At 51.7% G+C, this 22,880-nt stretch overlaps 1 protein-coding gene and 1 pseudogene across 1 annotated transcript in view; one reads left to right on the top strand and one right to left on the bottom strand.

The window, feature by feature from the left end:
• Positions 1–11,511, bottom strand: part of Osbpl5 (oxysterol binding protein like 5) — a 56,657-nt gene extending 45,146 nt beyond the window's left edge. The window contains exon 1 of the mRNA XM_059264102.1: positions 11,426–11,511. The gene's annotated coding sequence lies outside the window, so the exon portion shown is untranslated. The remainder of the gene's footprint in view (positions 1–11,425) is intronic.
• Positions 11,512–17,449: 5,938 nt separating this feature from the next.
• LOC131898418 (large ribosomal subunit protein eL37-like) lies at positions 17,450–17,725 on the top strand (annotated as a pseudogene).
• The last annotated feature ends 5,155 nt before the right edge of the window (positions 17,726–22,880 follow it).

Here is a 22,880-nt window from a genome sequence, read left to right as displayed (position 1 = left end):
GGGTGGGGGGATGTGCTGTTGGCAGTGTTTACCTGGCATGCATGAAGCCTGGGTTCCATCCCCAGCACCTCATAAACCAAGTGAGGTGCTACATGCCTGCAGTCCCAGCACTCAGGAGGTAAGATGTGGGAGCCCACAGAGGTTTCCTAGTGAGATCTGAACTTGCTTTACCAGGCCTGCATAAGAGGATGATTGGACCACAGGCCTGGGTACGAGGTGTTTGGAAGGGTCTACACTTGGCTGTATCTAGCAAAGGGGAGATCTTTTGCCTCACCCTGTGGCATTGTTATAAAAAGCCCTTTTGAATAAAGTTCTGGGCCGATAGATTTTGATCCAGGTCCTCCCGAAGCTATCCTGTGTTTCTGTCTTTCCTCTCGTCAACTAGGTCTCTCTTTCTACCTGATATTTTCTTATCCCTCCCTCCTCAAGAGTACCCTGGAAGAAGTGGGGGAAGGTCCCCCGCAGTAGGAACAGGAGATCAGCAGTTAATAGTTATCTTCAGCTATATAGTAATTTTGAGGCCAACCTGGGCTACCTGGGACCCTATCTCAAAACACATTTTTAAAAAGTAAATAATTTTTTTAAAAAAGCCAAAAGGGCCTACAAAATGACCCTAGTCATAGGAAGTGGGTTATTTCTTTATTTCTTTTATTTTCTTATTATGTAGCTAGCCCTGGGTGGCCTGGAACTCCATATGCAGACCAGGCTGGCCTTGAACTCACAAAGATCTCCTTGCCTCTCTCTGCCTCCTCAGTACTGGGACCAAAGGTGTGTGCCACCACACCCAGCAAGAAGAGGGTTGTTCCTCATGTGCACCTAAGTTTACAAGGAACTGAGTACATGGTGCCTTTACATCAATCTACTTCCACTGAGCATGGAAAAGAGTTCAAACCTTGGATCCCAGTAGAGCTAACAGTGTGATCTGGGGGGAAAAAAAGTCCCAGTGCCCCAAAGAAGTTCCTAGGGTCTACAGTGGCTGATGACAAACACGAGCATCCTCACTGGGATGAGGCTCCAGGAACGATGAACGAGCACTATCAGTGGGTATAGGCGCCTGCTGGAGGTACATGGCTTGTCCCCACCCCCCCAGGCAAGGTTTGCAAATAAATGGGAAAACAGACACAGGTTAAAAATAACGCTTGGGGTGAGGGTGGTTATTTGTGTGCGGTCATTCATTAAACTGCAGTTTACACCAAGGGGAAGCTCAGGCTGCCGGGAGACACAGACCCAAGTAGGGAAAATTCCCGAATGACCCACGTGGCCAGGCCACAAGGGATGGGCAGTTGTCCACTGTGGCTGCCTGGGAGGAGCCTCCAGCTTTCCCCTTACACTGCACTAGAGTTCTGAGCTTCTAAGAGCACAGACTCTGGCAGCAGGAAGTCCTGGGCTGTCTCCCTCCTCTTCCATATGCAACATCCGCAGGAGCACCCAAGCTCTGGAAGCCTCAACTGCCCACGGGTGCGGAGAACACTCTCCCAAGGTCTACAGACAGTGCCTGATGAGGGAAACACAGGGAACCCAGGGAGGACACCAGACCTCTCATTGCCAGTGAAGGACCTTAGGGGTATGTGATCTCCTGACACAGTGGAGGCAGAGAATACTTAGGAAAGGCATAGCACTAACGGCCCTCTGGCCTTTGGATCCTGGCCTGGGAATCTATGATTGATGGGGGAAGTCAGCCCTGTGGTGGAAATGACCAGTGAGTGACAGGACATGACCATGGAGCCTCACTGGCACTGTACATGGGAAAGCCTGTCCAACACACTTCTTCCTTGCTCTTCCGGTGTGAGCCTTGAGTGGTTAATGCTTGGGTCACCTAAAGGTTGGCCCATGGCCAGCTGAGCCTAGGCTTTCTGGGCAGACGTAAAACAGCCACAGTTTGAACAGGTAAATGCTGAGAACATTTATGCTATGTGTTGATGGGTACAGAGGGCTATAATCACGCCACAGCACATGTGCAAGGCAATGTGGCACCACAGGAGGCGGCAGAGTGGGCTCTGTGCTATCTCTGGCTCCACGCGGACCCTGTAGTCCATCAGGCAGACTGGCCTCTTCTGGATTCTCAGGGCCTCAGGGAAGGTCGGGCCAATTTTTTGGTTTTTAATTAACAAAATGTATTGGCCAACTAGAAATGCTGGAGGGCCTGGCCAGCATCTGTGGGAACAAGCTTTTATTCTGCAAGCTGGGGGTGGTGGTGGTGGTGGTGGTGGTGGTGGTGGTGGTGGTGGCATGCTCCCTCTAAAATCCTCTCTCTAAATGGATAAGAGAAATTGGAGTCTTTTTGGACAATAGATGGATGTGGTAAGTGGAGCCCCCAGGGCCAGGAGAGTCAGGAATGCCCTTAGCTGGAAAGTAACCACATCCCAATGGGGTGCTGATGGGCACCTTTAACCACCCATTCCTTAGAAGATCTTTACAGATGCACCAGGGAGACCTGGACACAGTATTCCAGCCAGAGAGAATGGAAGCAAACTAGACACTTCCACGCAAAGCAAGGAACACAGCCGGCCCTGGAATCACAGAGCAAAGGGGCCAGCCGCCCCGGCTGTGCAGCACTTTCTGCAGGTTCTGAGATGCAAGGAGAAGGGAGGGGTGAGCAAAATGAAATCCCAGCACTCCAGAGGCTGAGGCAGGAGGACTACTGTGAGCTCAAAGCCAGCCTGGGCTACAGAGTGAGACCTTGTCTCCAAAAACCAAAACAAACAAAATGACAGATCCAGAACGGACGTGTATAAAAGAAGGCAGAGAATGGCACCCACACCTGCTGGTCCATCATCCACAGCGAAGGCAGTGAAACCATGCCTGGGAAGGCCCACGTCACCTGAGGCTGCAGGCCCTGGGGAAGGCGCAGCAGCTGAGGGACTGCACAGGGCTCTCCCTTCCTCCCTCAGCAGCACGACTCCGATCTCTCAGAACCAACCTGGAGCAAACACAGACGAGCAGAGGTGCCTTGCTAACGCTGGTTTGCTATGGCTCGTGAGGCTGGCATGGCTTCTATTATTTTATGTGGCTTCTGTGTTTAAATCTTTCAAGATGTTTAATTATTAACCAATGTTTTTATTAATGAAAGGAAGTATTTCTCTCCATTCTGAGAAGCCCTGCCATCTCTAAACAGAACTGTAGCCTGGCCGGGCCCTGCACTCACGGTAGACCTAGTCCATGTTCTTGCCAAGTCCTCTTAGCATCTCCATGAAGCGGACAACATGATGGCCCATTGCACAGGCCAATGAGCAAACCGAGGTCTGGACAATCAGGGCCACTCAGGGAAGGAGTTTCCATGAAGAACTGGATCCATGTTCTAACTGCATGGCACCCGGCGGCACCCAGGACGTCAGACTGCCACTCAGAGCCCATGGGTCAGAAGTGAGTAGCTGCAGATAGTGCCACAGCCTTCTGGGGCACATGGCTTCATATGCCTCTGTACCCAACAAGACACCTCAACCACACAGACATGTCACACAGCAACCCTGTGACACTCGCTGGTTAGAGATTAAAGTATGGGCTCCACTAAGCCTGGATAGAAGGAGGTTGGGGCCAGCAGCAAGGAGATCATAGCCCATTCAAGTAGGTGTGTCTAGCCTTTGACATTGAGATAGGACACTGCCATCTACAAAGTTCACACTGGAGAGTCACGCAATTGAATTACAAAACAACAACAACAAAATCCAAACTCATGCCCCACCCCAAACACAGTGTTTTAAGTACATTTTACAGTTTTGTGAGTTCGGGACCAGTCTGGTCTATATATGGAGTTCCAGGCCAGCCAGAACATGTAATAGTGAGACCCTGTCTCAAAAAAACAAAACAAATGAAAGGTCTATCAAGTTAGACTAATGAAGGACCACCCTGATAAAGGGGTTGGCCTCCACAGATGGGGTGCCAGAAGACACGGGTGATGTGAATCAGGTATCAGGTACTAAACCTGCCCCAAACATCTTGCATCTACTACACACTTGCTAGGCACATTGGGTCAGTGTCCCACACAGAGACAGGGGTATGCTTTCGAGCCAGGGAAAGGACATCTGTGAAGACGGAGAGATGTAGGCAGCAAGAGGCCCAGCTAAGCCAGTCCCATGTTCAAGGAAGGTCGACAGGGCCAGGCCTGTGCTCAGTCTGGTTGAGTGGGCACATGGCCACCGGCACCAGCTGCCCTGAGTCATACTGAAGGTAGTGCAGAGTGAGGGTGACTGTGCCCCTGGCCATAGGGTCCACATGCCTCACTCTTCTATCTTCTAAATGAGATTATAAAAATGTGGCCCAGGCTGCCCAATTCAAGTTCTCCTGGGAAGGTGGGCACTGGTTATGGTGGGCACCATCAGGGAGGGCTTGTACTGGGAAAGAGTCCTGGGATACACCCTGGGGAGGGAGGGCAGCAAGGAGGTGGGTCCCATCCGGACTCATGGAGTCCAGACCAGTCGACAGGCACTCTTAAACAGCCCACCCAGACTGTGCACACTAATACCACTCCTTGGGTGTCAGTCATCAACAGGAAAGTCCTCTGTCCCCTTTCCCCACAAGACCCTATATAACAGCTTACCTGCCTGGTCAGCAGGGATGACCGGCAGGGGCCCCTGGGATGGGACCAGCAACCAAGCCCTGTCCTAAGCAGCCTCACCCTTGGGTTAACATGCTGGGGCTGAATTTCTAGGTCAAAGAAAAAGTCTCTTTATATCCCAAACTCCCCATCAGTACGTAGCCAAGTGCCCTCCTCTTCCCAGCAGCCTCCCCTGCCCTTTGGGGACCTGCTTTCCAGGGACTTGTCATTCTGTTGCTATTCAGAGGCAGAATCTAGGCCTCTCAGCAGCTGGGGCCCACGCGTTCCTGCAGGTGCCAGGCCCAAAGTGGAAACCCAGCATAGCACCACAGTGGGTGAGGGCTCCCTTCAAAGCTGGCTGCTCCATCCCTCTGCCCACAGAGGTCAAAGGGCGCCACAGGGCATCAGGTAAAGGCTTGTTGCTCACGCTGCTACCTGCTTTTTACATCTGCCTCTGTCCTTTCCACTCTGTCCTGGTGCAGGGACTACAGGATAGTAGGGTGGGGCTATGGGAAAGTGGGCTTTGCCTCTGACAGCAGGTACATCAGCCATGGGGAGGCCACACACACAAGGCTGCACGTGCAGTAGACTGGAGAATGCTGAGGGACACTGAAGACGCATCTGTCTGTGCCAGTGTGTGAGAGCTGGTGTGGGGAGGGAGTAAGGAGCAGCTTTCAAACTCTTTAGAATAAACACGATGTGACTCTAATGATAGAAAATGGCTCAAGGAGCCATGCAGATGGCGCTCTGTGGAGAACCTCTGCTTTGGGGGTGCCCAGCTGCACTGTAAGTGCCTGCCTGGACGTCATGTGCTTACAGGAGTCCCTAGATCTGCTGGTTAGGGGGCAGTGTCATGGAGAGGGAGCCTTAAGAACAGAGAAATTGAGGCCAGGTGAAGGGTAATCTTGCATTCCTGGGTACCCATCAAACGAGAGCTGGGGTACTGGCAGCCTGCACTTACCCAGGGAAGTCTGGGAAAGGGTGGAGTAACCAGGGCTCAGGAGCAGGCATGTGGAGCTCTGGAGTAAACAGAGGGTGGTACCTAAGGACTCAGCGCTTCTAACCCCTTCCCATAGCCAAGTCTTTTCAGGGGACAGGACATGCTCCAGAGGCCAGGATGGCCTGAGAACTGTCACCGTCCCTGTCTGTCATCTTGGAGACTGAATACTAGCTCTGGTACCTAGGTCTGGGCTAATGAAAAATCTGGTTCCTAAGCGAAGCGCTGACATTGTTAGGCAACTGTGGATCAGAGAAAAAGACACCCCAGTTCTCTAGACTTTGGATCAGTGAGTCTCACTGGGTCTGCTCCATGTGAGGATTCTGTGTGCTGGGATCCCAGCTCTGTAGGTGATGGCAGGCATTCTCTAGAAGGTGGGGGCCAAACAAGCCCCCCTCGCATGGAATCACTGCCTCTTCACAGGCTGGGTGGCCACCACCCACAGAGACAGCTCCAGACAGCTAGGGCGGAGGCTAAGGTCACAAGCAGATGGGAGCCGTAAAGAGGAGGACTGGGAAGGTCCTGAGTAGAAGCAGGGTCCACTTGGGATTCCACTTGCAGAAGAAGGCCCACGGTGACAGCAGGTGGGACTGTCGAGGGAGATGATGGCTGGAGGGCGGACACCTTTGACTGGGACTTTAGGGAATATACAAGTCAGTCACCACATAATGGCTGATGTCACCCGGTATTGTGTGAGCCCAGTGACACACACAAGGACAGGTAACTTGGAGACAAAAAGAGCATCGTGGCAGAACACTTGGGTTGCAACATTTCTGTAAGGTTCCCATGGCCAGGCCTTTCCATCCACTCCTGCCACTCAGGCCCCTGTGAGTCTGAGTCCAGGAACTGTACCAGGGATCTGAGCAGCATGGGTGGTTCTGGCATTTGGGATTGTGGCTGGTTGGAGGGGCCAAGGGTGGTCCAGAGCTGAGCACTCCCTCACTGCCCTGGTTCACCCTTCCAGAACAAGGAACACAGGCCTTCTCTGTCTCTGCCCCATAGGCCTGAACCCCCTGAATGAAGGTGACTTTCCGATGTAGCTGAGTGTAAAGCTTGTTGTGTAAACTGGAAACCTGGCCTTCCTTCTCTCTTCCTCCCCCCCCCCGCCCCCCCCACCCCTGTGCCTAGTGGTCAGCCTCAGAGTCCTCTACCTCTGCACTCTTAGGGAAGTGGCCCAGCTATGGGCCACAGACCAGACCCTGAGAGGTGCCTGGCTTCCCTCCTACCCTGAAAATGAAGAAAGAAGGCAGAATTCAGACAAGAAACCACTTCCCAGGCCTGATCCTCTCTCTCAAGGGACCCGAACTCTCCACATTGCACTCACCCAGAGAGTGTGCTGGCATCTCACTGCCACCACTGCCCAGATGCCACTGCTTGTACTCCTACTCATGTTCCCCAGGCTGAGTGTGCGAGTTTGTGCCCTGGTGGGACCATACGAATCTCTGCACTGTTCCTGTCAGGTCCTGGACGTAGTGGGTGGCTGTTTGAGCCATGTCCTGAAGCACTGCCTCTCGTGAGGCAGCGGCAGCTGTTACACCTGCCTATGACTTTGAGGTACCGGCCTCTGGGGCGTGGCCACTGGGGACCCTTAAGACCTGGGATGCATGTATGCTGGCCCCTCTTGGCTACCTCGTGGTTCTGGACACTGAGATCTTGGACCAAGCCGTTCAGCGTGGGACATAGTTCAGCTTTCCCGGACCCTACGCTAAATCTCCCGTGGTTGTGAGTTCACCCCCAAATAAATTCCTTTGATCATTAAATAGACTCCATGGATTAATCCCAATACCTGGAGGCCTGGCTTCTCCCTGTGCAGACACTCTGTGTGCCCACCTACCCCTGGAGAGACGCTGTTTCTGCTGTGACCTCACAGACAGTGTGGCCTGGATGGGTTTCCAAACTCCCCAGGTGCTTGTCCAGGGAAAGCGATTCCACACCAGGCCAGCAGCAGGACATCTCTACGTCTCTACTTAAGTTATGAACCCCAATAAGTTAATTCTCCTCTGTCTGGCTTTGAGGCAGGGGCAACAGCCACCGGCACACACCACATAGGAATACAGATGTCTTCTGCTCCAAGGCTAATCTGCAGAAGTTGGTCCTAATTCAGAGGCTGCAGGCTGGGAGGCATGGATCACACACAATACCGAAGCAGATCTCTTACCTCCTGATGCTGGGGAGGCAGGAGCTGGAGAGGCAAGATGGGCAGCTGGCCTCAGACTGCCAATTTCCAGGGATTTCCCTTCCAACCTCACACAAGCACAGAAGGCTTACTGTGTGCCAGGCCCCGGGAGTTGAGCCTGGAGCTCACATTCAGACAGCAGAGAACGGTGACAGGTGATGGTGCCCTCACCCGGGCTACCTCTGGCCCAGCTGTTCTCTGCATATTCAGACATCCAATTAAATAAATCAAGATAATTTCAGATATAGCTTCATGCTGCTAAGAAGGAAACGTAAGACCCAGTGAATTGAAAACAGGCACTTCAGGACAGGGACAGAAGGTGTCTCGGAGGAGTGGCACCCTGGCGGAACCTGGATCAGATGGAGCTCACCACGTTCAGATCTGTGAGAAAGCTGGTCACAAAGAGTACAGTCGTGCAAGGCCATGGGGTAAGAAAACCAGGCATGTGGGTGAGTCCCTGGGAGTGAGGAATGGGGCAAGGTGAAAGTAGAAGACAGAGACCAGGGGGTAGGTCCCGGTGACCATGGACTTACCCAGAGATCCATGGTGAATAGAAGGGCTCTGAGGGGTCAAGTTACATGAACACACACACACACACACACACACACACACACACACACACACACCTATGCACCTTGGCAGTGCTAGGGATGGAACCCAGAACCTCCCAGAACTAGTAAGTGCTCCAATTCTAAGTCCAGTTTATAAAGGCCACACTGTTTCTGGCTGGATGACTAGGTGTGATAGAAAGGGAGAGCCTGTGAGCTGGGAAGCAATGATGCCCCATGCAGGAGTGGGCAGGTGGGAGGCTGGGAAAGCCCTGTAAAGCTTGAGCTTACAGCCTGGGGTGGCTCTGAGCCTCGATCAAAGGCCGTTGTGTATTCTAGGCCCTTCTACACTTGTCGTTCTGCATCGGCTGGCCAGGCTCCTGTCTTGAACTGTAAAGGCATTCTCTTATGTCTTAATGACCTGGATGACCTTGGCAAGGCTGTGTTGACCAGAGCCACCCTAGGGGGTCTGATTGGGTGGCTCCCAGGCCTTTCTCAATGGCCTTCAAGCCCTCCACCCTCCCACAGCTCTGTCATCACCCTTGCAAGGATCTCCTCTCTGGGTCCCCAAACCAGCTTGGTCCTCTTCACACGTGAGGATTGCCCAGCTAGCTGTATGGACAAAGAACTCCAAATTGGAGCCTCTGTTTCACCCCAGCGGCATCCCAAGCCCTGTCCACGACTGCTGCCAGTCCCCTCAGCTTAGATGCCAGAACAAGGCGACCTGTTACCCATGTGTGCATTCTGCCGTGTCCTGGCTTGGGAACTGTAAACAAAGACAATGATGTGATCCCAAGTCCAAGGCCTTTGTACTTGACCCCAGGCTCAACATTCCTTATCTATGCATACATCTCATATGAATGGCTGATAAACCCTCAGGGATCTGGGCAGGTTGTGAATTCTTTGTCTTTGAGCTGAAGGCTCAGTACAGAGAACAGTATTCTTTTCCTACAGGACAGCCTTCAACAGTGACAGGGCACCCCGGGGCAGGCCATAAGACTTTCAGTGGGCCGCCTGTGGAAAGGCCAACTTCACTGTCCTGCCCCACCCAACACTGCAGGTGCTCACCCGGGCTGCCTAGCCAACCCTGCTGGAACAGTTCACGGTGGCTCCGGGGAGGGATCTGAACCCAACAGTCCTCTGGGCTTAGGGTCATTTGTACCACTATCTTGCAGTCAGAATTCAAGCTCCTAGGCCTCACGGGGAGGCCCACACGTTTCCGAGAAGCAGCCCCACGCTCAGACCCACCCTCATTTTGAACAATAAATGGAAATGAAGGTGGGACACACCCCTGCTACCTTGAGCAAGCTCAGCACCTGTGTGTCAGGAGTGGCGTGTGTCTACTTGCTTGTGGCTGAACCACAGAACACACAGATGGCTCAAGTCCCCAACACAGCTGCCAGACACAACACTTGCCAGCACGTGCCATTTCTGTCCTCCCCCCTCGTGCGTGGCATGTCAGATCGCGCTATTGTAGCTCAGAGAGCTTCTTGGAAGAAGCCTGGTGTCGGGAGAAACCGACCCTGGATAGCTCAGCCAAGCAGACGCAATCGGGGTGTGGGGGAAGGGATGCTTTAGGCATCTGGAAAGAGCCCAGAGCCAAGCTCTGAAGGACTTAGACCCCTTGGCTAGGAAAGAGAACCCCTCTGACATCCAGGATGTGCTGCTGGGGTTAGGCCTCAGCACAGCAGTCTCCCTGAGACTAGGCACAGCCCCGTGGAGGAGGAGCCTCACCCAGCTGCTTCACCCTACTCTAAACACTGCCTGGCCAGGCCAACCAGACAGGGGCAAACACTCGCTTCCTTGGCACCCAGGCCTGGTGCTAAAAGGCCTCACGACACTGCCCCATACACGTGCAGGCAGACAATAGATCCGCAGTCAGGAGCCTGAAAGGGACAGCCAGATGTCACCACTTGCCACCCAGGTCACCCTGACTTGTCTGACACCTGCAAAGCTCTCTGGGCTCCTCTGGAACCCCAGCAAGTTCAAATGTCAGTAAGTACCCTCACCTCCACCCCTTTCCCCACTTGAGCAAAGAGGGGCAGAAAGGTAGTAAGGACAGCCAGCCAGTTGGCTGTTATTAGCAGGGGCATGCCTTCCGGGGATGGGGGTGGCGGTGGTTGCTGGATTCACTCGGGACCAACAAACTCAAAAGTGCGGTATCCGCCCCGCCCCCAAGGGTCTTGTCTACTTCTCCAGGCCCTGATGCCACCACTCTTGCTCCTGTGACCTGACAAGGGTGTCTGGCAGAGGCTGGAGCCAAAGGCAGACACATATAGGAATCTTGAAGTACAGACAAGTGGGTGGCCAGTCTGCAGGGGAGACCCCGAGATGGTAAAAAACAAGAAATTCAAACCAGTGGTTCTAGGAAGCCCCTCCCAGCTACATGCCCAGCCTGGCCCGAGGTGGGTGAGGGGGTGAAGCAGCCCCCTTGGCTCTGGAGGGGATGTCTACCCACACCCCTAGGAGCCACTCACAACTGGGACTCCAGGGACTTGGACCTAAAGAACCAAGATGTCTGGGTCGGGAGGCAAAGCCAGGCTGGACTTGTAGCTGGGAGGGGCTCAGGTCCTATCCCACCCCAGACCCTGAAACCCTCAAGTCATCTCAACAATGCCAAACTCCCTCCCTTTCTTTAGGGGCTCAGTCCTATGGATGGAGGCCACGGATGGACAGAGTCCAAGGGCAAGGTGGGGTCAGCAGCCACTTGCTCTGCGGACCCTGCAGAACCATCCTGGGAATCAAGCCAGAGACCTGAGATCTCAGACCTCTTACATACCAATTCCCTGATTTGGCTGGGCTGGGGTACAGGCTCCTCCACTCCCAGGGTCGGAGGCAGCCAGACCTTCCCACCCACTCGCCTGGTCCTGACTCCTTTAAGCCCCACCAAGTGGGAAGCCGGGCTGGGCATGCCGCACCCACACGCGGGCCTCACCCAGAAGTCCCCACACACTCGGGCTCCCCAGCCAGGCGCTGTTCCCCGTACTGGCTGCTGCCAGAGTCTACCCGGCTGCATCCAAGGGGCTCCCAGATCAGCCCGTGAGGGATCCCTGACCCTCACGCCGGCTCCGTGGCCCTGGAGCTTCTCAGGCCTGCTGAGTCCCCTCCTGGCCTTCCCCGGCCTGTCCACCATCCCTATCCCTCCCGGTGCCCAGCAGCGCAGCTCCTACCGTGCCGGTCGCGCTCAGTGCTCGGGCCGGGCCGGGCCGCGCTGGGCCCGCGAGGGGCTCAGCTGTCGCCGAGCAGCAGGAAATACCAGAGGGCTGATCCAGGCGAGGCGGAGCGAGGGAGCGGAGGGCGGAGGAGGGAGGAGGGAGCGGCGGACGCAAAACCCCGGGCGGACGGAGGGCGGATCGGCTGCTGGGGAGACGCTCTGGGGATCCAGTCCCTGCCTGGAGCCTCCTCCTCTCTGGTGCGCGCTGGGGACATAGAAATCCTTAAGTATAGACAAGTGGGTGGCACCTGCGCGCCAGGGCTGGGGACACCGCCCCACAAATAGCCAGAGGAGGGGAGAGTGGCGGTAAGCGGGGCTACTCTTGTGGGAGGGTCTTCTATTTGAGGAGTGTACCTGGGTGCGGTGCATCCTCCCTTCTCAAAACACAAGATCCCCAGAAATCAAACCTACTGCTCTAGTCTTACACAGGGGTCAAGGGAACCCCTTGGTCCCCATTCGTGATTCCCACTACACTTCTTTAAGGATGCCTGGGCTGAGAATCCGACCCTTGGGGCTAGAGAGGTGGCTCAGAGGTTGAGAGCACATGCTGCTCTTCCAGAGGACCAGAGTTCCATTCTCAGCACCCCGATAAGGCTGCTCAGAGCCACCTGTAACTCCAGCTCCAGGGGATCTGACAACATCTTTTAGCTTCTACTGGCACCCGCACCCATGTGACACACGCACAAATAGAAATAATAATAATTAAAAGACCCCATTTTTGTGAGAACTTAGTCCTGTGTGTCTATCAGCTTTTCCCACCCCCACCCCCCAAGAACTTTCCAGACTCCTCATTCCTCATGTATTTAGAAGACACTTCTCCAATTCTATACCACCTGTAGAGAGAGGCTGATCTTAGGGGTCTCCAGCTGCAGCCCTAAGCATGAGGTGTTTTGTTTGGGTGTGTGGAAGGGTCCTTCCCAGGGACCACCTAAGCAGGGAGTTGGGCCTGCCTCCTCCAGACCCCTGGAATTAGTCAGGTAGGACACAGGTGTGGAGGCTTTTCCCCGCAGAACCTTCAACCTTAGGAATACCAGGCATGAGTGTGGACAGAGCCCTACCTGATTCCCTCATTGTCAGTGGGTGCTGCTGCTGGCAGACATGCTTCCAGACGGAAAGCCGCCGCTGCTAAAAGCCACTGGGCAGGGCTGTGGAATGCAAACCTAGGATATCCAACACCCAGACCCTGCGGACCCCTTGCCCACTCAACCTCAGCCTTGCCCACACTGCTAGAATAGGTGGTGGGTGTCCACCTGGCGGACAAGTACCAGCCTCTTGTGCGCAGATGGAGCAGGCCAGGTGGGCTGCCTGGACTCGCTGGTTCTCAGTTCATCCCACGACCATCCCCGCCCAACCCCAGTCACCTGGCGAGGCCTTCGGATGCAGAACTGCTCAGACAAGATGCTCAGGGCCATGGTGGAACCTCCTTCTTGAGATCTGAGGGATGGCTCTGCCCTTCCAGCAGGGCTGTGTGTAGTGTGGGCCACCTCACAGATGGAGAACAGCCTGTCAGCTAGGTCTGCTCCAAGCTCAAACAAAAAGCTGGGTGCGACTGCTAGTGAACCAGCAGTTGCTAGGGCTAGTCCTTGGGGAAATCAAAGAAGAAAACAAGGCCCCCGTCCCCTGGGGCAAGGCCTCAGTAAAATTGCCTTCACTTGCTACTTGAATGTGGACTATAGGAGCCAGATTACTGGCCAAAGGGGGGAGGGGGCTATGCATGATAGCAGGACAAGTGGGCTGGGGAACACAGTCTGAATGAGGTTCCCCCAGAGCCAGATGGTCAAATGTGGGCTGAGGAACGTGCCACCTGCCTGGCTCAGGGACAGGTGCGTAGCTGGGGCTGGGCTTACCAGAAGTCCCCATCCCTGCTCCTTGCTTGGCTGGGAAAGGCAGCGATGTGAATGGAGGCAGGCTCCGGTCTTGCTGCTGCTGAACATGGCTCTGTCACCATGCAGCACCTCCTTCCTTCTGGGTTGTAGTCTGCTTTGTTTTAGACAAAGTCTCACGTGGCCCATGCTGGCCTCAAACTCACTATATAGTCGAAGATGAGCCTGAACTTCTGGTCTTCATGCCTCTACCTCCTCCCAAGTGCTGGGATTACAGGTGTGTGCTGCCACACCTGCTTTCATGTGGTAGTTTAAAAGAAAATGGCCCCCAAAGGGAGTGGCACTATTAGGAGGTGTAGCTTTGTTGGAGTGGGTATGGCCTTGTTAGAGGAAGTGTGTCACTGTGGGGGGTGGGCTTGAGGTTTCCTATGCTCAGGACACCACCCAGTGTCTCAGTCCACTTCCTGTTGCCTTCTGATCAAGATGTAGCCAGCACCATGCCTGCCTGTATGCTACCATGCTCCCTGCCATGACAATAATGTACTGAACTTCTGAAACTGTCAGTGGGCCGTCTCAATTAAATGGTTTCCTTATGAGAGTCGCTGTGGTCATGGTGTTTCTTTGCAGCAATAGAAACCCTACCTAAGACATGGGGTGTTGGGGATAGAAACCAGGGTCTTGTACATTCCAGGCAAGCACTCTACCAACTGAGCCACACCCCCAGCCTGAGCTGTCCTTCGGGATGGACCTCCTTTTCTTTGACTGTCAAATGAACAGCATGTGTGGTGAGAGGTAGAGACAAGAGCAAAAAGCCTTGGGGCTGAGCCGTGCAGGAGCAAGTTGGGCAAGGGCACACTGCTGAGCTCCAGTACCTAGGGCAGCCTTGAGCAGGTCATGCAGCTCTCCATGCCTCAGTGTCTGCACATGTAAGGAGTGATAGTGAGAGCAGGTTCCACCTCCAGCTGCTGCAGGGAGGAAGCACATCTGGCATCGGAACTCAGTGCAGCCCAGGCACAGGAAGCAGCAGGTGCCAGGAGTGAGGAGGTGACGTTCTTGGTGTTCGTGGGGTGGCCAGAGGCTGGGGTGGCCAGGACAGCCAAGTGGGGAGAAGGGCAAGATGTGAGGTCAAGGAGGCTGGGAGGTTTGTCTTGCCTGGGGCTTCCTAGGAGATGTGTGGATTTGGGTTTTATTTTGATTGTAGTGGATTCAGATAGGGTTTCTGAGAAGAGAAAGAGTGGTCGTATTTATGTGTGTGCACGTGGAGAACCCTATTGTGGTTCCTCAGGTGCTGTCCGCTTGGCTTTTTGACACAGACTCTCTCACTGGGATGTGAATTTACCAATGAGGTTAGACTGGCTGGCCAGCAAGCACCAGGGAGCCTCTGCTTTCACCTCATCAGTGCTGGGGTTACAAGTGTGTGCCACCATGCCTGCAGGGGTTTGTTTTGTCTTGTTTTCCAAGACAGGGTTTCTCTGTGTAGTCCTGGCTGTCATGGATCTCACTCTGTAGACCAGGCTGGCCTCGAACTCACAGAGATCCGCCTGCCTCTGCCTCCCAAGTGCTGGGATTAAAGGCTTGTGCCACCACAGCCCACCCTGAACTTCTTTTTTTTAACTTGAGTCCTGGGGATCAAATTCAGGTCCTCCTACTTGCAAGGCAACCATTTTACCAACTAATCTGTTTCTCCAACCTATTGGTCTTATTTTTGATTACAAAAAAAAAAAAATCTGTCACTATAGAGCAGTGGTTCTCAATCTTCCTGATGCTGTGATCCTTTAATACAGTTCCTCATGTTGTGGTGGCCCCCAACCATAAAATTATTCTGTTGCTGCTTCATAACTATAATTTTGCTACTGTTATGAATCATAATGTAAATATGTGGTATGCAGGATATCTGATATGAGACCCCTGCACAAAGGTTGTTCAACATTCCTGAGAGGATCTTGACCCACAGGTTGAGAACCACTGAGGTAGAGGACCAAATATGGTAGGAGGAGGCTGGGATGTGTCTCTGTAGTGGAGCACCTGCCTGGCATTGGTGACCAAGAGTCCTGTGAAAGGATGGAACTCTGTCCAGGCTTGTTTAAGGAGGTCAGGAGGCTGGAGAGATGGCTTGGTGGTTAAAAGCACTTGTTGCTCTGGCAGAGAATCCAAGTTAAATTCCTGAGTTCAGTTCACATTTGGTGGCTCAAAACCTCCTGTAACTGCCGGATGGTGGTGGCGCATGCCTTTAATCCCAACACTCAGAAGGCAGAGGCAGGCAGATCTCTGTGAGTTCAAGGCCAGCCTGGTCTGCAGAATAAGATCTAGGATAGGCTCCAAAGCTATAGAGAAACACTGTCTCGAAAAACAAACAAACAAACAAACAAATCACCTGTAACTTCAGCTCTAGAGGATCTGGCACCCTCTTCTGGTCTTCTCATGCAACTGTATTCGCAGGCACACACACGCATGTGCACATGCACACACACACACACACACACACACACACACACACACACACACTATTAAAAGTAAAACAAATCTCCAAAAGAGACTGAGGTTGACATACACCCAGTCTGTGACCTCCAGGATAGGGATGGAGGTTCCTAGTTCAAGGAGGAGAAAGCTGTAGTATCCAGCATAGGGTCAGGGCTCCAGGTGACTCCCCACCCCAGCCAGCTGACTTTGATCTGTTAGTGCCTCAGTTTCCCCATTGTCCTTTGACGATAATACAAATTCAGACTTCAAGGAGAGCTAAATCGCCATTGGGGTAACTGAGGGGCACATGTTTTCTATGTCAAAAGCACCTGTTAAAAGATATTTTGAGTTGAAGGGTCATGGGACACTGAGGTAGATTGTTCTTTTGGTAAGAGATTTAGTCAAAGAGTCTTTAACACCACAGACAGACAGACAGCAGCATGGCAAAGACTGAGGGGCATTCAGGCCCCAGCATCATAGATAAACAGCATGGTGGGGTTTCTGATGAGGGTTCAGGTCCACAAGGGAGTCCGATGTCCCTTCTACAGGTCTCAGGGGAAGAGGCAGGTTTCATGGACTCGGGCTGTTTCTGGTTCCCTGTGAACTGGTGTGGGAGGAGAAGGGAGTCGTTCACTGTCAGGAAGGGGGATGTGGGGCAGTGAGGAGGAGGTGCACATCCACCTGAGGTGTACCCCACTGTATGGGTGGGGGATGAGCTACCGCATAGCCCTCTAAGTCCTGGAGTCTGATAACTTGAGCCTGGAAACGTCCTTAGGGACTTGTGCCTGCCTTTCTCTCCCAGAATCCCACACCTGGGGCATCTTAAGGGGTAAGGAGTCACAGACAGGCTTTGGGCAGGGGCTTGCCATTTTCTTTACAGAAGAAAGAGGCTGCTGTAAGCGGGTGTGGCCTAAACAGCAGTCTTGTCTGTATTCTTTTTTGTTTTTAATTAATTTTTTTTAAAAAAAATCATACATAGGTACTGTATTTACATCATCTCCACAGATCTAGATTCTAACATTCATCTTCTGCAACTCGGGCATGCAGTATGTATGCCCTTATCTGCCAACCACAATCTCCTGGAGGCCAGGGCCTGCTTCCTTCTCTCCAGGAGCCCCATCCCCAGAGTGTATTCATGGCAGTTGCTCTGAGAATGACTGAGAGTGTCATAACACAGAGGTGAAAAAGAAAGAAAGAAAGAAAGGAAGGAAGGAAGGAAGGAAGGAAGAAAGAAAGAAAGAAAGAAAGAAAGAAAGAAAGAAAGAAATGGACATATTGTTCTCAGCTCATAGGCAGTGACTACCAGGCCTGCTGGTGCTCCCCAGTGCTCCCTGTGCTCCCCTGTGCTCCCAGCACTGCAGAGGCCAGCCTAGCTACAGAGGGAAAAACCTGTTTCTAAAACAAGAAGAGGAAACATGGAAACAAGCAGAAAAAGCTAACCAAGTCGAACCGTGTGTAAATACCACACCCATATGGGATTTCTCACAGAGAGAGAGAGAGAGAGAGAGAGAGAGAGAGAGAGAGAGAGAGAGATGCCAACTGTCAACGTCCTGCATCATCATAGCACACGGAAGAAGAAAAGCCACGTCATCTTCCCGCAGAAGCAGAGTAAGTACTCAGCAGAACTCAGGGGTTGGAGAGAGGGCTCAGGGGTTAAGATGACATACTGGCTCTTTGACCTTGGTGGCAGAAACAAGATGAGGAAAGCAGAGTCATCCTTCAGAGAGCGTCGCAATAAGACACACACATGTGCTGCTGGCCGCTGAGGCTCTGAGGTCTACCACCTTCAGAAGCAGATCTGTGGCAAATGTGGCTACCCCGCCAAGTGCAAGAGAAAGTGTAACTGGAGTGCCCAGGCCAAGACACAAAACACTACTGGGACTGGGCGATTGAGCCACCTAAGCCATGGATTCCCTGAAGGAACAAGACCCAAACCCCAAAGGGCAACTGTTGCAGCTTCCAGTTCATCCTGAGGATTTCAGCAATCAATCATAAAGTGAATGTTCAGGCTGGGTGGTGGGGGTGCACACCTTTAATCCCAGCACTCAGGAGGCAGAGGCAGGTGGAGCTCTGAGTTCAAGGCCAGCCTGGTTTACAGAGCAAGATCCAGTACAGGTTCCAAAACTACACAGAGAAACCTTTTCTCGGAAAAAAAAGAAAGAAGGAAGGAAAGAGAAAGAAAGAAAGAAAGAAAGAAAGAAAGAAAGAAAGAAAGAAAGAAAGAAAGAAAGAAAGAAAGGAAAGAAAGAAGGAAGGAAGGAAGGAAGGAAGGAAGGAAGGAAGGAAGGAAGGAAGAAAGAAATCTAAATAATAAAAATTTTAAAAAGTAGTTCTGGTTTCAAAAACTGGGGTTTTTTTGTTTGTTTGTTTTTGTTTTTGTTTTTAAAGAGTGCATAGTATTCTTGCAGAGAACCTAGATTTAGTTCCCAGAATCCACACCAGGTAGCTCACAACCACTTACAACTCTGGGCATGTGAGAAAATCCACTACTAATACCACAGATGACAGAGAAACATCAACGCTTTCTCCTTGGCCAGGAGTAGAGCGAGGCTGTCCAGAGTATCACTGCTGTTCAGCAGTACTTATGGGTCCTGGACAGCTCAGTGGGGCAAGATAAGGGTATAGCCAGTGCACACACAACCCCATCACTGCAGAACTAAACAAGACACCCAACACTTCATGGGGCAGAGACTGGTGCTCAGTGGCAGAGAGAGCCCTTGCCTAACTTTAAAAGCCCTGGTGTCTTGGTTTGCTTTTCTGTTGTTGTGATAAACACCATGACCAAAAAATAGCTTAGCGAGGGGAAGAGTTTATTTGGCTTACAGACCACAGTCCATCATGAAGGGAAGGAAGCTGGAGCAGAACTTCAAGACAGGAATCCAGAGGCAGGAACTGAAGCAGAGACTGTGGAGCAATACGATTACTGGCTTGCTCATCATGGCTTGCTCAGCCATGCTCAGCTTATAGAGCCCAGGATCATCTGACCACTTTGGCACCACACACAGTGGCTGGACCCTCCCACATCAATCATTAGTCAGGAAAATGCCCCACAGAAGTGCCCACAGCCAATATGACGGAGAAATTCCTCAGCTGAGATTCCCTCTTCTCAGATGACAACAGCTTGTGTCAATTTGACAAACAACTTAACCAGCACATCTGGCCTCCATCCCAGCACAGAAGGAGAAAGAGAAAGAGGACATGAGAAAGAGGAAAGGGGGAGTGAGGAGGGGGCAGGAGAAGCAGCTAGGCACACTGGAAAGGGAGAAATGGCATTGCCTCTGTTTGCAAGGGATATAATTATCTATGTGAGACATCCTACAGAATAGACAAAACGCCAAACCCAGTAATGGCTTGAACAAGGTCTTATGCTATAAGGTAAAGCTCATTTGTGTGTGTATGTAAGTATTGGGAAGGAAGACACAAAGGAGACCCCAGTACTATGGTATTATTGAAACTGCATTCACATACAGTTAGGTGTGGGAAATACTCAGGTCCAATCTAACCACGTAGCATCTATCTGTTTAATATACCAAGGATTTAGTTACAGATGAAACAATAAGAAAGCTCAGTTGTAGTCAGGAGTCAGCGTTGCTAAGACTCAGTGGGATACCAACAAAAGCCCAGCAGGGTGATTCTAAAATTTATACCAAAAGGCAGCATTCATCATGATGTTATTTGGGACAGTCTAGGGGTACATCCACAGATGAATGGTGAAGAAAATGAAGTACGTTCAGGGTCAACAGATAAGTGTGCACAATGGAGTTGTAGTCAGGCATGAAGAAGAATGAAATGCCATTTACAAGAAAATGGGTAGAAATGGAGATCATGTTAAGCGAAATAAGCCAGACTCAGAGAATTCAAGTTCAGTTCCCAGTATAACCATCAGCAGGCTCAACAATGGTATGTAACTCCAGTTCCAAGGATCTGATGCCCTCTTCTGGCCTCCTTGGGCACTCATGTGCACAGACCCACACATAATTACAAATAATAAGAATAAAACTTTAGCAGCTTATTCACACAGGCAAAACCCAAAGACAGCCCAGTGTTCCTTAGCAGTTCAGTGAATAAATGGTAGTATTTAGACTGAAATTTCATTTGACAGCACAGATGAATGCTGGCGGCATTAAAAGTATACAAGAAGCCTGACAAAAGAATATTACTGTGCAATATTGTTCATATGAAGTTTCGACACAGGCAAAGGTAATCTCTATGACAAAAGCCAATATGCTGTTACCTCTGGGAGCCCAGTGCTGACTGAGGCTAAAATGTTCTCAGTTTTTAGTCTGAATTATGGACATATGGGTTTGTTTATTACCAAAATGTATCAAGTTGTGTTATAGTTAATAACAATGGAAATATATTTATTTTGTAAACATTTAAAAATATTCTACAAAGACATGAAAGAAGAAGGGTGCCAAGGGAGGTGTGGGAAGAAGGAAGAGGGTATCATATATATATAAAACTAATAAAAGCCATTTTCAAGACCCGAGCAACCAAACCAATCCCAAAAGAAATCTATTACTTTACGTAAGTAATGTATATTAACAATTTTTGAAAACCGATTATAATTAGTGTTGTTGTGTGTGCACGTATGTGTGGAGGGGGCACCGTGCTGCAGCATGTATGTAGAGATCAGAGGTCAACTCTCTGATATCTATTCTCCCTTCCATCTTTATATGTGTTTCAGGAATTGAACTCAGGCTGTTAAGGCTTGTGGGAGAGAGGGGCACACACCTTTCCCTGTTAAACCATTTCAATGGCCAAAAACTTAAAACAATTTTTTTTGAAGTAGCTGGGGCTGGAGAGATGACTCCATGGTTAAGATCAGACACTGCTTTTGCAGAGGATCTGAATTTGGTGACCAGCACCCACACTGGGTAGCTCACAACAGCCTGTGACTACACTTCCGGGCTACTAATGCCTCTGGCCTCACAGATACCTGAGCTCAAGTGCCCACGCCTCCACGCAAGCACACACTCATACACATACTTAAAATAAAAATAAATAGTTTTTTAAAAGTAGAATCGCTAACACAGTTTTGAACCAGTGTGGTGGTAGGGTTCTTGCCACCTGGCTTAGGGACTCTCCATGAACGCACAAGAATCAATTCCATGCTGGATTAGTGTTGGCAAAAAAAGACACAGATTAACAGAATGGAGCAGAGTCCAGGAATCCACGGGCCATTGGTTTTTGACACAGACACAAAGACAGAAAAGGCAGATCAGTGGAGAAAAGGCAAGCTGCCAAACAAAAGGCACTCTGACAACTGGCCTTTTCTCTGCAGACAGACAAACCTTGTACCGCTTTCTAGAGAAGTGTCTGCCAAAACCATGTAAGGAGGATTTGTGTCCAACCTGTGGCACTACTGGGAGGTGGTGATACCCTTAGGAGGTAGGGCTAGGATGTGCCCTTGAAGGGGCTGTTGGGACCTGGAGCCCATAAGTTACTGGCAAATCAGATCACAACAGGACAGCCAGATGGTGTGGGTGACCACAGAGCAACAGTGTCCCTGCGTGTCACTGAAATGAATGCCAAGTGGCTCTGGCCTTTGGAAGGCAGGTCGGCAGTTTCGGATTTAAACACTTCTAAGAGACTCAACAGCTTCATTGCACTGCACCCACCAAGCAAAGTGACATCGCACAGAAATGTGTGTACTGTCTACGGCTTCATTCACAGATGCCCAAGACAGAAGCAAGCCGGCATGTGACATAGGAGCACCAGGGCATTGGCGGAGCAGACATACCCCCGAACCTCTTCCTCCACTCAGCAGCATGCAGGAATCCCAGAAGCTCTCTGCAGCATGGGAGAAGCACAAACGGATGTCTACCCACCAATTGTTTGTACAATTTTCTGGCAAAGGCAGAAGTGTAGGGACAGGAGAGAGATCAGGTTTCCCAGGGGTGAGAGGCAGGGGACAAGGTGGACACTGAGTGTCCAGACCTCTCTGCAGTTGGACTGTGGCGGCAGTCACACCACTGTGGAGACAGCCACACACTATCAAGACGATCTGTGTGGACTATAATGGTGTGACAGCTTCAAGTGTCAACTTGCCACAACCTAGAATCACCCGGGAAGAAGAGAATCCCAATCGTCTACATGGCAACGGTGGCAGGGAGAGGGGACAGGTGGTGGCTGTGGGCATATCTGTGGGGGATTGTCTTAATTAAGCTGATTGATGCCACACTGCGGGTGTCACCATTCCCTAGGCAGGAGCTCCTGAACTATGTAAGAGTGGAGAGATGGAGCTGAGCACAAGCAAGGCTGGGAGGGAGCCTGAATTCATTTCCCTCTGCTCTTGACTGTGGATGTGCTGGCTGGGACCAGCTGTTTGAAGTTGCTGCCTTAAATTCCCTGGTATCGTGGACTGTAAGCTGGAATTGTAAGTTGAAATGAACCCCCTCTCCCCTACATGGATTCTGTCAGGGTATTTCATCAGCACAACTGCGATGAAACAGCTCAGAACAGCCCAGAAAGTCATACTGATGAAATGATGGAGAGAAATGCCAGCGATAGGGAGCAGTCTTCCAGAAGCACGTGCGCACATACACAGAGGGGCTGTGGGACACGTACACAGATGCAGAGGGGCTGTGGGGTGGGTACAAGCTGAGTAGTGGGCCCTCCTGGAGGCCATTCTGTTCCAGATCCAGACCTGGCCCTGTCCAGAGCAAATTCCACTGTGTGTCTGGTCATCAGGCACAGCTTGGGACCTATACTCCTTGAAGGAGTGACTCTCTGGATGTGGGAAGGGGCCATAGACACTGGGAAACTGGCAGGAAGGTCTGGGGTAGCTGTCTTAGGGACTCATGGGACAGGGTATGGGAAGGAGAGAATAGATGTGGCCGCTGATATTTTCAGTCTCTGACACCGGGGCCTCAAGCAAGCATCCAGCAGGACCATGAGTGTAGTCTTATCCTGGCTGGGTGAGGGGCCTGTCAGCATATGAGCAGGTGGGCAGTAGGTGTCAGGGTCCTCCATCCTGGGCAGAGCAACTCTTGGCTCAGGGCCTGGTCCAGTCCTAGGCCCAGGTCGACAGAAAGGGGATGGGTTGAATCTTGCCCTATTGGAGGCCAGGTAACCCCATGACAGGCTGACGGTCCATGCTCAGTCCTTGACGACTCATCCTGCTGG

This window comes from Peromyscus eremicus, chromosome 1 (genome assembly GCF_949786415.1).
Source record: "Peromyscus eremicus chromosome 1, PerEre_H2_v1, whole genome shotgun sequence".
NCBI classification, from domain to species: Eukaryota; Metazoa; Chordata; class Mammalia; order Rodentia; family Cricetidae; genus Peromyscus; species Peromyscus eremicus.
Note: the sequence above shows the minus strand (reverse complement) of the source record. Positions and strands in the feature narration are given on the sequence as shown.